Source organism: Sciurus carolinensis, chromosome 1 (genome assembly GCF_902686445.1).
Source record: "Sciurus carolinensis chromosome 1, mSciCar1.2, whole genome shotgun sequence".
In the NCBI taxonomy this organism is placed as follows: domain Eukaryota; kingdom Metazoa; phylum Chordata; class Mammalia; order Rodentia; family Sciuridae; genus Sciurus; species Sciurus carolinensis.
In genome coordinates this window covers 148,443,379-148,455,609 of record NC_062213.1, presented here as the reverse complement: position 1 = coordinate 148,455,609, position 12,231 = coordinate 148,443,379, and the positions used below count along the sequence as shown (strand labels likewise).

General features: G+C 32.6%; 1 long non-coding RNA gene across 2 annotated transcripts in view; it reads right to left on the bottom strand.

The window, feature by feature from the left end:
- LOC124993074 (uncharacterized) overlaps positions 1 to 12,231 on the bottom strand; it is a 73,120-nt gene that overhangs the window by 32,549 nt on the left and 28,340 nt on the right. For both annotated transcript variants that reach the window (XR_007110240.1, XR_007110241.1), the window contains exon 2: positions 8,766 to 8,896. This is a non-coding gene — a long non-coding RNA (uncharacterized LOC124993074). The remainder of the gene's footprint in view (positions 1 to 8,765; positions 8,897 to 12,231) is intronic.

Genomic DNA, 12,231 nt, shown 5'->3' with positions numbered 1-12,231 from the left:
AGAAAAGGAAGGGGTCAAGAGAATTAAGAGATGGAAGAAATTTTAAAATAAAATATTAGAAATAAAAACAACAGGGAAAGATAGGCAAAAGAAGCAAATCATATATACAACTAGCATCACTAAAGAAAAAAGAAACAATGTAATAGTAAAAAATATATATATAATTTTTAAAACTACTTTTTAAGAAAACTTCCAAGAAATATAAGACCTGAACTTAAACATCAAAAGATTCTAGTGGTTATTGGTAAAAAGTGACCCAGAAAATTGAACTCTATTATATATCCTAGTTAAGTGATTAGAATTTATTGATTAAAACAAAATTCTCCCAGAAAGAGATGAGATTTATAAAGGCAAAATAATAATATTGAAATTAGATTGCTCAAAAGCAATGTACAAGGCAACAATGGAGAAGAACAATGGATTTTAAAAAGTTAACTAAACCAATGCCGAACATTAATGCTAGTCCTTGTGAGTTAAGGTGATAAGAAAAACAGGGTGCCATAACTCAGTGAATACTGTAGATATGTGTCTTTACTAAAGAGTCTACTATGGCATAAATTAGATTTCTTCATGAAATGCTTAAGTATTTTAAACTTTGAGGTTTATTTGCTCTCTATCAAAACTACAAAATTCTATCATTGCAACACAAAACCATCCATAGACAAAACAAAAAATCCAAAATGAAATCAATATTAATATATTATAAGAAAATTTTATTTATAAAAATAGGAAGCAGACAAAACTTGGTCTGTGACACTTAGTTTGTTCCCATGTATTAGAGAATGAACTTCAAGGTTTATCCAATGAAATGGTGCTTAGGAAAACATTTTTCAAAAGTACTAATGGAGAATACTTCACTTAGTGGATTAGAGAACTCAGACTAAAACAATCTTAGGTCATGGAATAAAATATAACTTGTAATTCCAACATGTTTTGACAAAAGGAGAAAGATTTCAAATATTTTAAAAGGAAGAAGGATATAATAGGGGAAAGTAAAATAAAATAAAAAATTCTTGTTTAGGAAATGGATGAGAATCAAAAAATGCAATTTACTAGTGATACATAGTTGAGGCTATATAAAGAGAGAGGGGATTCATGTTCCAGAGTTACTTTTTGTACTGCTAGAATAAAAAACACTAATCTTACTAAATTCTAAAAACTAATTTAGGAAAAAAAGTAGACAGACAAATGTAGACATATACACATAAATATAACACACATAGCATATACTCAGTAAGATTATATGATAGACTTTGGACCAAATATGATTTAAATTTTCTAAATAGCATTTTATGTTCTATATGAGACCAATTTAAAAGGTACTTATTCAAAAAGTTTAAAAATAAAGTGGGGCCAAAGATTCACCAGGCAAATGGAAACAATATGAATGCAGAGGTTAAAATTCTGATACCTAACAGGACAAAATCCAGCCTAAAACATTAAATAATCAGAAGAAGGCTATTTTATAAGAATAAAAACCATGGTTCACTATGAAAATATAATATTTAGGAAAATTTGTTCACTAAATAACACAACAATAAGGTATATTAAAGAAAACTTAAGAAAAATAGGAAAAATAAATAGAATAAACTACTAACAGAGTTTAACACAACACTATCAGTATGAGATACTTAATAGACAAGGAATAAATAGAACAACATATATACTATCCCAGATATCATGTAACTTTTTTAAGTTCAGAAAGAGACTTCACAAATAAGTGAAGAACTATAAAAATATTATAACATTTGTGATTATAATGAATAAAATTGAAAATGAAAACTACTTACTCTTCTTGGTTAGATAAATAGGTTCATTCCCAAACTGTTTTTTTTTTTTTTTTTAGATTGTCATGAATGAGATAGTTTTCCTGATTGTTTGCATAATCACTGTTGAAATACAGGAAAGTTATTGATTTATGAATCTTGATCTGATAGCATGCTACTTTGCTGAACATATTTATCAACTTTATAAATCTTCAGGTGGAATTCTTTTTGGGTCTTCTGGATATACAAACAGCAAACAGAGATCATTTGACTTCTTTTCCTATTGTTATTCCTTTAATTTCCTTCTATTGCCTGATTGTTCTTGCCATTGTTTCAAGAACTATATTAAATAGGATACTGAAGGTCGACATCTTTGTCATGCTCCAGAATTTAGAGGAAATACTTTCAGTTTTTCTTTGTTTAATATGATGTGGACTTTGGGTTTGTCATATATAGCCTTTATTATATTAAGGTAAGTTCCCTCTATCCCTAGTTTCTCCAAAGTTTTTAACATGAATGGGTGCTTCATTTTATCAAAGGCTTTTTTCTGCATCTACTGAGATTATCGTATGTTAATTGTCCTTAATTCTATTTGTATAGTGAATTTTTTTTGGGGGGGGTACCAGGGAGTGGACACGGGTACATAACTACTAAGCCACATCCTTAGCCCCCCCCCCTTTTTTTTTTGAGACAAAGTCTTTTTAAGTTGCTTAGGGTCTCACTAAATTGCTGAGATTGACTTTGAACTCATGATTCTCATATGTCAGCCTACAAAGCAGCTGGTATTATAGGTGTGCACCACTGCACTCAGCTTTATTAAGGGTTTCTGCATTATGTTCATCAGGGATATTGCTCCATAGTTTTCTTTCTTTCGTATGTCTTTATCTGGTTTTGGTATCAGGGTTATACTGACTTCATAGAATATATTTTGGAGTCTTCCCTTCCTTTAATTTGAGGAAGACTGGTATTAATTCTTCCTTAAAGGTCTGACAGATCTCAGATGAGAATTCATCTAGTCTAGTACATTTCTTTGTTGGAAGATTTTTGATTGCAGATTTAATTCCTTAGGACACTGAACAAATAAATTGAAGAAAACCTTAGAAGATGGAAATATCTCCCATAATCTTAGATAGGCAAAATCAATATTGTCAATATGGCCACATTACAAAAAGTATCATACAGATTCAGTGTCATCTCTGTCAAAATACCAGTGGCATTCTTCAAAAAACTAGAAAAACGTCCTAAAATTTATTGGAAGAAACAAAGACCTATAATAGCCAAAGAAATCTTGAGCAAAAGAATAATGCTACAGATATTATAACACCTGATCTCAAATTATACTGCAGAGATATAGTAACAAAAACATAATGGTTTTGGCATCAAATTGGACATAAAGATCAATGGAAAGAATAGAAGACACAGAGACAAAGCTGTGTTCTCATAGTAATATGATACCAGTCAGATGCAAAAAATACACGTTGGAGAAAAGATAACCTTTTTAACAAATGGTGCTGGGTAAACTGGATATTCATATGTAGAAGAATAGAACTAGATCCCTCTCACCCCACACAAAACTCAAACCAAAGTGGATCAAAGACTTAGGAAGAGACTTCCCTGCAGGGGAGGCAGGCCTGACCAGCGCAGAGTCACCAGGTGAGACATTCCTGCCAGGGAAGTATCCCAGAGAGCTGGGACCAGACCAGCCAGGCCCCAGCCCAGAGTCTAGTGCACTGTGGCTGACCATCTGTCAACACTTGGAGGTGCCTCTGCCCACTAGTAGGGAATATAGCCCACCTGGAGTCCACCATTCCTAGAGGGAGAGCATACTTTTTGGGTCACTGCACTATCAAGTTTCTCTAAGACTTCAGGCCACTGAAGACTAGGAGAGGAGAAGATACATGAGCAATATGAGAAAATGAGGGAAGAAAAAGTCCCAAAAAAACCTAGATGCTACTTCAATAAAATCCAGTGACAGCATGGCAGAAGAAATGTCTAAAAGGTAATTCAGAATTTACACAGTTAAAATGATCAGAGAAGCAAATGAAGAGATAAGAGAGCAAATGCAGGCATTGAATAAGTACACCAATCAACAGTTAAAAAAGCAAATGCAGGAAGCAAAGGATCATTTCAATAAAGAGATAGAGATTCTGAAAAAAAAAAAAAAACAAATTCTTCAAATGAATGAAACAATAAACCAAATTAAAAAGTCCATAGAAAGCATAACAATAGGATAGAACACCTAGAAGACAGAACCTCAGCCATTGAAAACAAAATATTTAATCTTGAAAACAAGTTGATCAAACAGAGAAGATGGAAAGAAGTCAAGAACAGAATCTACAAGAATTATGACATATTATGAAAAAACCAAATTTAAGAATTATTGGGACTGAGGAAGGCACAGGGAAACAAACCAAAGGAATGAACAATCTATTCAATGAAATAATATCAGAAAATTTCCCAGGTCTGAAGAATGAAATGGAAAATCAAGTATAAGAGGCATATAGGACAACAAATGTACAAAATTACAACAGACCCACAACAAGGCACATTATAATGAAAATGCCTAACATACAAAATAAAGACAGAATTTTAAAGGCTTGGAGAGAAAAAAATCAAATTACATTCAGGGGGAAACCAATACGGATATCAGCAGATTTTTCAACCCAGACCCTAAAAGCTAGAAGGGCTGGAAGAGCATTTTTCAAGCTCTGAAAGAAAATGGATGCCTACTGACAATCTTACACCAAGCAAAACTTACCTTCAGATTTGATGATGAAATAAAATCCTTACGTGATAAACAAAAGCTAAAAGAATTTACAAATAGAAAGCCTGCATTCCAGAACATTCTCAGGACAATATTCCATGAGGAAGAAATGAAAAACAATGATGTAAGTCAGCAAAGGGAGAAACTACCCCAAAGGAATAGCCAAACAATGGAGAAACCAAGTCAAGTTAAACACCAAAAATAAGCCAAAATAATGGAATACAAATCATATCTCAATAATAACCCTGAATATTAATGGCCTGAACTCATCAATCAAAAGACACAGACTGGCAGAATGGATTCAAAAGATGGATCCAACAATATGCTGCCTTCAAGGGACTCATCTCATAGAAAAAGTTACCCAAAGACTAACGGTGAAAGAATGGAGAAAAACATACCATGCACATGAACTCAGCAAAAATACCAAAGTATCCATCCTCATATCAGATAACGTGGACTTCAAGTCAAAGTTAGTCAGAAGGGATAAAGAAGGACATTTCATAATGCTTAAGGGAAGCATTATGCCCCAGATAATGACTCATGCATATATGTCAAACAAATCCTTCTCAATTCCAGAAACCAAATAGACCACAACACAATAATACTAGGTGAGTTTAACATACCTCTCTCACCACTGGACAGATGTTCCAAACAAAAATTGAACAAAGAAACCATAGATCTGAATAACGCAATCAATAATTTAGACTTAACAGACATATATAGAATATTCCATCCATCAATGAGCAAATACACTTTCTTCTCAGAAGCACAGGGATACTTCTTAAAATAGACCATACGTTATGCCACAAAACTACTCTAAGCAAATACAGAAAGATACAGATACTCCTTGTATTCTATCACATCATAATGGATTGAAATTAGAAATAAATGACAGAATAAAAAAATAGAAACTACTCCAACACTGGAGATTAAATAATACAATATTGAATGATACACGGATAACAGAAGACATTAGGGCAGAAATTTAAAAAATTCTTAGCGGTAAAGGAGAACAAAGATACAACATATCAAAATCTCTGGGACTCTATGAAAGCAGTACTAAGAGGAAAATGCATTTCATGGAGTGCATTAATAAAAGAAGAAAAAATAAACAAAAACGCCCTAACACTATAGCTCAAAACCCTAGAAAAAGAACAACAGAACAACACCAAAAGGAGTAGAATATAGGAAATAGTTAAAATCAGAACTGAAATCAATGAAATTGAAACAAAAGAAACAATTGAAAATATAGACAAAATAAAAAGTTGTTTCTTTGAAAAAATAAACAAGATTTATGAATCCTTAGCCATTCTAACAAAGAGAAGAGGAAAGAAAACTCAAATTACTTAAATTCAGGATGAAAAAGGAAATATCATGACAGATACCATTGAAATATAAAACATAATTAGAAGCTATTTTGAAAATCTATAATCCAACAAAATAGAAAATCTCGAAGACATCAACAGGTTTCTAGGGACATATGAATTACCTAAACTGAACCAGGAGGACATACACAATGTAAATAGATCGATTTCCAAGTGATGAAATAGAAGAAGCCATCAAAAGCCCACCAACAAAGAAAAGTCCGGAACCAGATGGATTCTCAGCTGAGTTCTACAAGACCTTTAAAGAAGATCTCATTCCAATACCCCTCAAAGTATTCCATGAAATAGAAGAGGAGGGAACCCTTCCAAACTCATTATATAAAGCTAATATCACCCTGATACCAAAACCAGACACAGACACATGGAGGAAAGAAAATTTCAGACCAATATCCCTAATGAACATAGATGTAATAATTCTTACCAAATTTTAGCAAGTCACATACAAAAACATATTAAAAAGATAGTGCACCATGATCAAGTGGGTTTTATCCCAGGGAAGCAAGGTTGGTTCAACGTCCGGAAATCAATAAATGTAATTCACCATATCAACAAACTCAAAGTTAAGAATCACATGATTATTTCAAAAGGTGCAGAAAAATCACTTGATAAAATACAGCACTCTTTCATGCTCAAAAATCTAGAGAAAAAATAGGAATAGTAGGAACATTCCTCAACATTATAAAAGCTATCTATGGTTAGCCTATGGCCAATATCATTCTAGATGGAGAAAAAGTGAAAGCATTTCCCCTAAAAACTGGAACCAGGCAGGGATGCCCTCTTTCACCACTTCTATTCAACATTGTTCTTGAAATTCTAGCCAGAGCAATTAGGCAGACCAAAGAAATTAAAGGGATACGAATAGGAAAAGAAGAACTCAAACTATCCCTGTTTGCCAATGACATGATTCTATATTTAGAGGAGCCGAAAAATTCCACCAGAAAACTTCTAGAACTCATAAATGAATTCAGTAAAGTAGCAGGATATAAGATCAATTCTCATAAATCTAATTCATTTTTATACATAAGTGATGAATCCTCAGAAAGAGAGTTAGGAAAACTATCCCATTCACAATAACCTCAGGAAAAAAAAAATATACTTGGGAATCAATCTAACAAAAGAGGTGAAAGACCTCTACAATGAGAACTACAGAACACTAAAGAAAGAAATTAAAGAAAACCTTAGAAGATGGAAAGATCTCCCATGTTCTTGGATAGGCAGAATTAATATTGTCAAAATGGCCATACCACCAAAAGTGTTACACAGATTCAATGCAATTCCAATTAAAATCCCAATGACATACCTCATAGAAATAGAGCAAGCAATCATGAAATTCATTTGGAAAAATAAGACACCCTAAAGCTCAAAAAAGAAAACCAAGAATCAGTAAGTGGATGACATCAAATTTAAAACTTCTGCATAGCAAAGAAAAGAATTAAGAACGTGAACAAAGGGCCTACAGAATAGGAGAAACTCTTTGCCAGCTACACTTCTAATAGGGAATTATTACCCAGAATACACAAAGAATTTATAAAGAGGATGTGCAGTGAGACTACAAATTAGCACAAGTATTCTGGAAAACTGTATGGAGATTCCACAAAAAACTAGGAATGGAACCACAGTATGACCTGGATAATCCACTCCTCGGTATTTATTAAAAATAACTAATATTAGCATATTATAGTCATACAAGTACATCAATATTTATAGCAGCACAACTCACAATAGTCAAGTTATAGAACAAGCCCAGGTGCCAATCAATAGATAAATGGATTAAGAAAATGTGGTATGTGTAAACATTGGAATTTTACTCAGCCATTAAAAAGAATAATAATATGGTATTTACCAGTAAATGATTGGAACTAGACAGCATCATGTTAAGTGAAATAAGTCAGAATAAGAAAATCAAGGGGGATTTTTTTTTTCTTATATGTGGAAGCTAGAACAAAGTAGGGAGAAAAAGGGGGCAGATATTATAAGGATAGAGGGAATATCAGTGGAGTAGAAAAGGATTGAACGGGAGGGAGGAGAGAAAGGAAACAGGAGGAAACACAGGATGAATTTGGCAAAATCATACTATGTGCATGTATAAATACACCACAGTGAATTATACCTTTATGTACATCTATAAAGCACTAATTAAAAATTAATAAATTAATAGAAGGAAGATGAACAGAATCAAGGAAGGACAAATAATGGAGGTGGGGGAGGGAAAGAGAAATAACAGGTATGTAAATGGAGGAAATTAAAATCCACTGTTTATAAGTATGTCAAAATGAACCTAAATATTATGTATAAATAATGCACTAAAAATACTCTTTGTCCACAAAGAGAAAAAAAATGCTTCCACCTATGTATTTAAAGACATTGCATTAAACTACTCTGGTGAAAAGTGATATGTAAGGAAATTATACAATATCTAAAAATGATAATAAGTGAATCATTATGTATTAGAATCATACAAATGCATTAAAAATGATCAGGGGAAAGTTTATGGTCCTTAACATCTGCACTATTAAAAACTAAACAACAATAAATAAAATCTCAAATTACTCAGTCATGAAACTTGCAAATAAAGACTAATATAAAGCCAAAGTAAATACACAAAAGATATAATAAGGATAAAGCATAAAATAAAGAGAAAAAGGACAGAGATCAAATACTGCATCTTGTAAAAAATCAACAAAAGAAGCCAACAAGAAATAAGAAAATACAACCATTGATATGGTTGTTATGTAAGACAGAAAAAGCAATAAGACAATAATGTTTTTTTCTTAAAAAGTAGCCCAATTTTATCCACTTGCTATTCCTGAGATTTGAAGTGTATTAGTCAGCTTTTCATCATTAACATACCTGGCAAGATCAACTTAGAGAAGAAAATATTTATTTTCACTCATGTTTGCAGAGGATTCGGTCCAGATTGGCTGACTCTAAACATCAATGCAGAAGGGTGTGGTGGAGGAAAGCTGCTTGACTCATGGTATCTGGGAAACAGAAAGAGAGGAATGGGCTGGGGATAAGATAAAGCCCTTTCCACACCGCCAGTAACCTACTTCTACCAACTAAGTCCTAACTCCCAATTAGTCCATTCAGTTATCAGTGGACAAATACACCGATGTCATTACCTTCATGACACAATCATAACCCAAAGTTTCCACCACTGAAACTTACCGTACTGGGGACCATAGTTTCAACACATGTGCCTTTGAGGGACATTTCATATTCAAACCATTACAGAGAGATTCCAGGTTATATGGCCCTATACGCTCCCTGAGAATCTCATTTGACATTGCACAAAGTGTGGCTACATTTGTCAGATAATACGATTAAAATTGTCTAAGCTTGCCGTGAAGCCAGTATTTCTTAAAATCATCATTCTTTCACATCCATTAGAAATAACATGGGACTTCTCTATTGCTTTGAAAATAAAATTATTTAATAAATTGTCTCTTTGAACTTTAAGTTACCTTTTACAAGATTTTTCCACTTTGTGCTCATCATGCTATATTTGTATCTTATACTCTAATTCTTTTTTTTTTTTTTTCAATTCTTTAAATTAGGTCTCCTCTTGTTTTTTTCCATTGGTTCAGTCTTCCTTCTTACTCTCTGCACTTTGATCTTCATGATCTTTTAGTTTAGGATACTCCTTAATAGCTCTGTTCTCTTTATGTTCTATTAAGTTGCTAAGAATGAGAATTTTCCCTGGCTATTCCCTCTTCACCAGTCACTGCATTGTATCCATTCACCACTTGTGGCACTGGCCATGCTGGAGAAATGAAGTATACTCATTAATTCATGAACATCAGCTGTGACGAAACAGGTTTCAGTAAAAATTCCCACCAAGTCCTGCACTAGCTGAACACCTTGAAACTTTCTAAACCCAATTTATTTATTTATAAAACGGGCATGAGAACATCATGACCTAACAATGTTGTAAAAATCAAATGAGATCTAGAACACATTTTGCATGTGGTGACTTATTGTAGTGTTTAGCATTGTCGTCATGATAGAGTAACTATGTTGGTACAAAGCACACCCAGGTAAAATAAGATTCCTGGAGTTGTCCAAGAAAGATTATAAAGGAGTAATAACTTTAAAAAGGTCTATGGTCTTCTCTGGATCTGTATTCAGTATGTAGAGGTCAAAATGAACAGCAATAATGAGATAGAATATTATATTACATTTTACAAGAATTTACAATTTTATCATTCTAGATATGTTGATAATTGCACCATTGTCAAAGGTTTTTTTTTTTTTTTTACTATTGTTGATTTTTGTTTTTATTTTTGTTTTGAATTTTAACAATACGTATTCTTTAACTCCATTTTATTTAGTGTTTTTTATAGTTGAATGATGCAGAACACAACAAAACATACTTTAAAGAGTAAAGTTTTCATAAATTAGTCTCAAGTTATTTTTCTTCTCTGTAGTTACAGGAAATATAACTTGGAATCTAAATATATAGGAGAATCTTTTCCTAAAAATGTGATTATTTATTAGAATAAATTTCTTTTAATATGTTTTAAAAAACATTTGTTGAGCCCTAAGGTACTATTATCTAGTTACTTAATGAGGTACTTACATGATTAAAAAAATCAACTATTTAAATAAAGGATACATTACATAATTTAACTATTTACCTTAATATTAACACTTTTTAAAGTAAAAAATTTTTGCAACTCATTGAGTCAGTAGTGTGGTTCAGGATCACACTACTTTTGTGATCCTATTTTCCTACTTAAATATTAAGGATGGACTAGTTACACAAATTTATTAATGATCATAATATGATATTGTCTCCTATCCATCCTGCCAAAATTCATAAATATTTTTGGAATTTCTATCAGTACTTAAAACTTTTAAGATATTGGTACTAATCAGCAACAGAGAAAACACCAAAGTTAGGAAAAAATTTAAAAACACCATTCTAGTACAATGAAGAGCAGCTTATTTTTTAGGCAGCATCTTTTCTTAAAAATGTCAAAATGATAAAAAAAAGGGATATAAAATAAATGATCATAGATAAGTCTTATGTTATAACTTCATTAAATGGAAACAAGTTGAAAAATCATCTAAGAGAAAACAAAGAGAAAAACATATGAATAAAATTTTATAGCAAAGTAAATTCACATGGCCAAGGGAAATACAAATAGATGTTCAAATTCACTAGTAGTCATGGAAATTAAATTTTAATTAAACATTGTGAGACTATTTCACTCCAAGTAGGCTCACAAAAAGAATTTGAAAAGAGTTTTAAGATTTACTGCAGGCAAATATATGAACAAAAATAGATTTTTCCATAAATCAAGGGGGGAAATGAATTGTTTAGTCTTTTAGGGAAGCAGTCTTTCCATTTCCAATAAGTTATAACTAGATATACCATTCAATTACCAATTCTATTTCTGGGACTATATCTCATAGAAATAAGAAGTCATGTAAGAATATGCATAGTAATACATATGTGGAAACTTTGTGGGGGTAAAATCTAGAAATTAAGTAAACAATCATCAACTTCTGAAGAGATTACAACACAGTTACATTGTGTCATCCTTGGAGAAAAGGAGAATAATAAAACACCATGTGTCTGAAATACCCACTCTGTTCTCAGAAGTTAGGCAAATTAAGAGAACAATGAGCGCAAGTGTGGGTCAGAATACCCAGCTAATATCACTGCTAAGGACACTTGCTTTCTCTCCTGTGTTAGGAATTAGGGAAAGCTAGTATAGATCTGCTTTCTTGTATGCACATCAAGAGTCTTGGGCTACTGTTTATACAGTAGGACACAGCAAGCTAAGCCAATGATGTCACTGCTTCTGTAACCTCGTGACCTATAACTCATCCTTCCTGTGGTAACTGGTAGAGGACAGAGCACTTCAGAAAGGCTAAGTACCTGCCCAGCCAGCTGCCACTGGACAAAGACCCATTAGGGACAGAGACACTATTTTCTCTGCAAAATGTCAGAGACATCCCAAGTAACAGTGGTGCTACTTGTCCAGCCTGTGTCTCAAATCCCATTTGCAGCTGTTTTGGTCTCTCAGCAACCCATCTCAATGCCTTAGCATGAATGGGCTGTGGACAGAACACACACCATAAACCATTATGAAGCTATTTAAAATTGGCTTAGAGGTATAGAAGATGACTGCCTTATTTCCATTAGTTTTGAGGAGAAAAGTAAATTTAAGAAGGTAGACAATAGCATTATTATTTCATAAACAAAATCTAATTTCAAAAACTATGTATATTTCAGCAAATAGACTCACTATTATGAATTCTGAAAAGTGTGTGTAAAGAGTACATAGACCACATGTGAAAAGAGAGA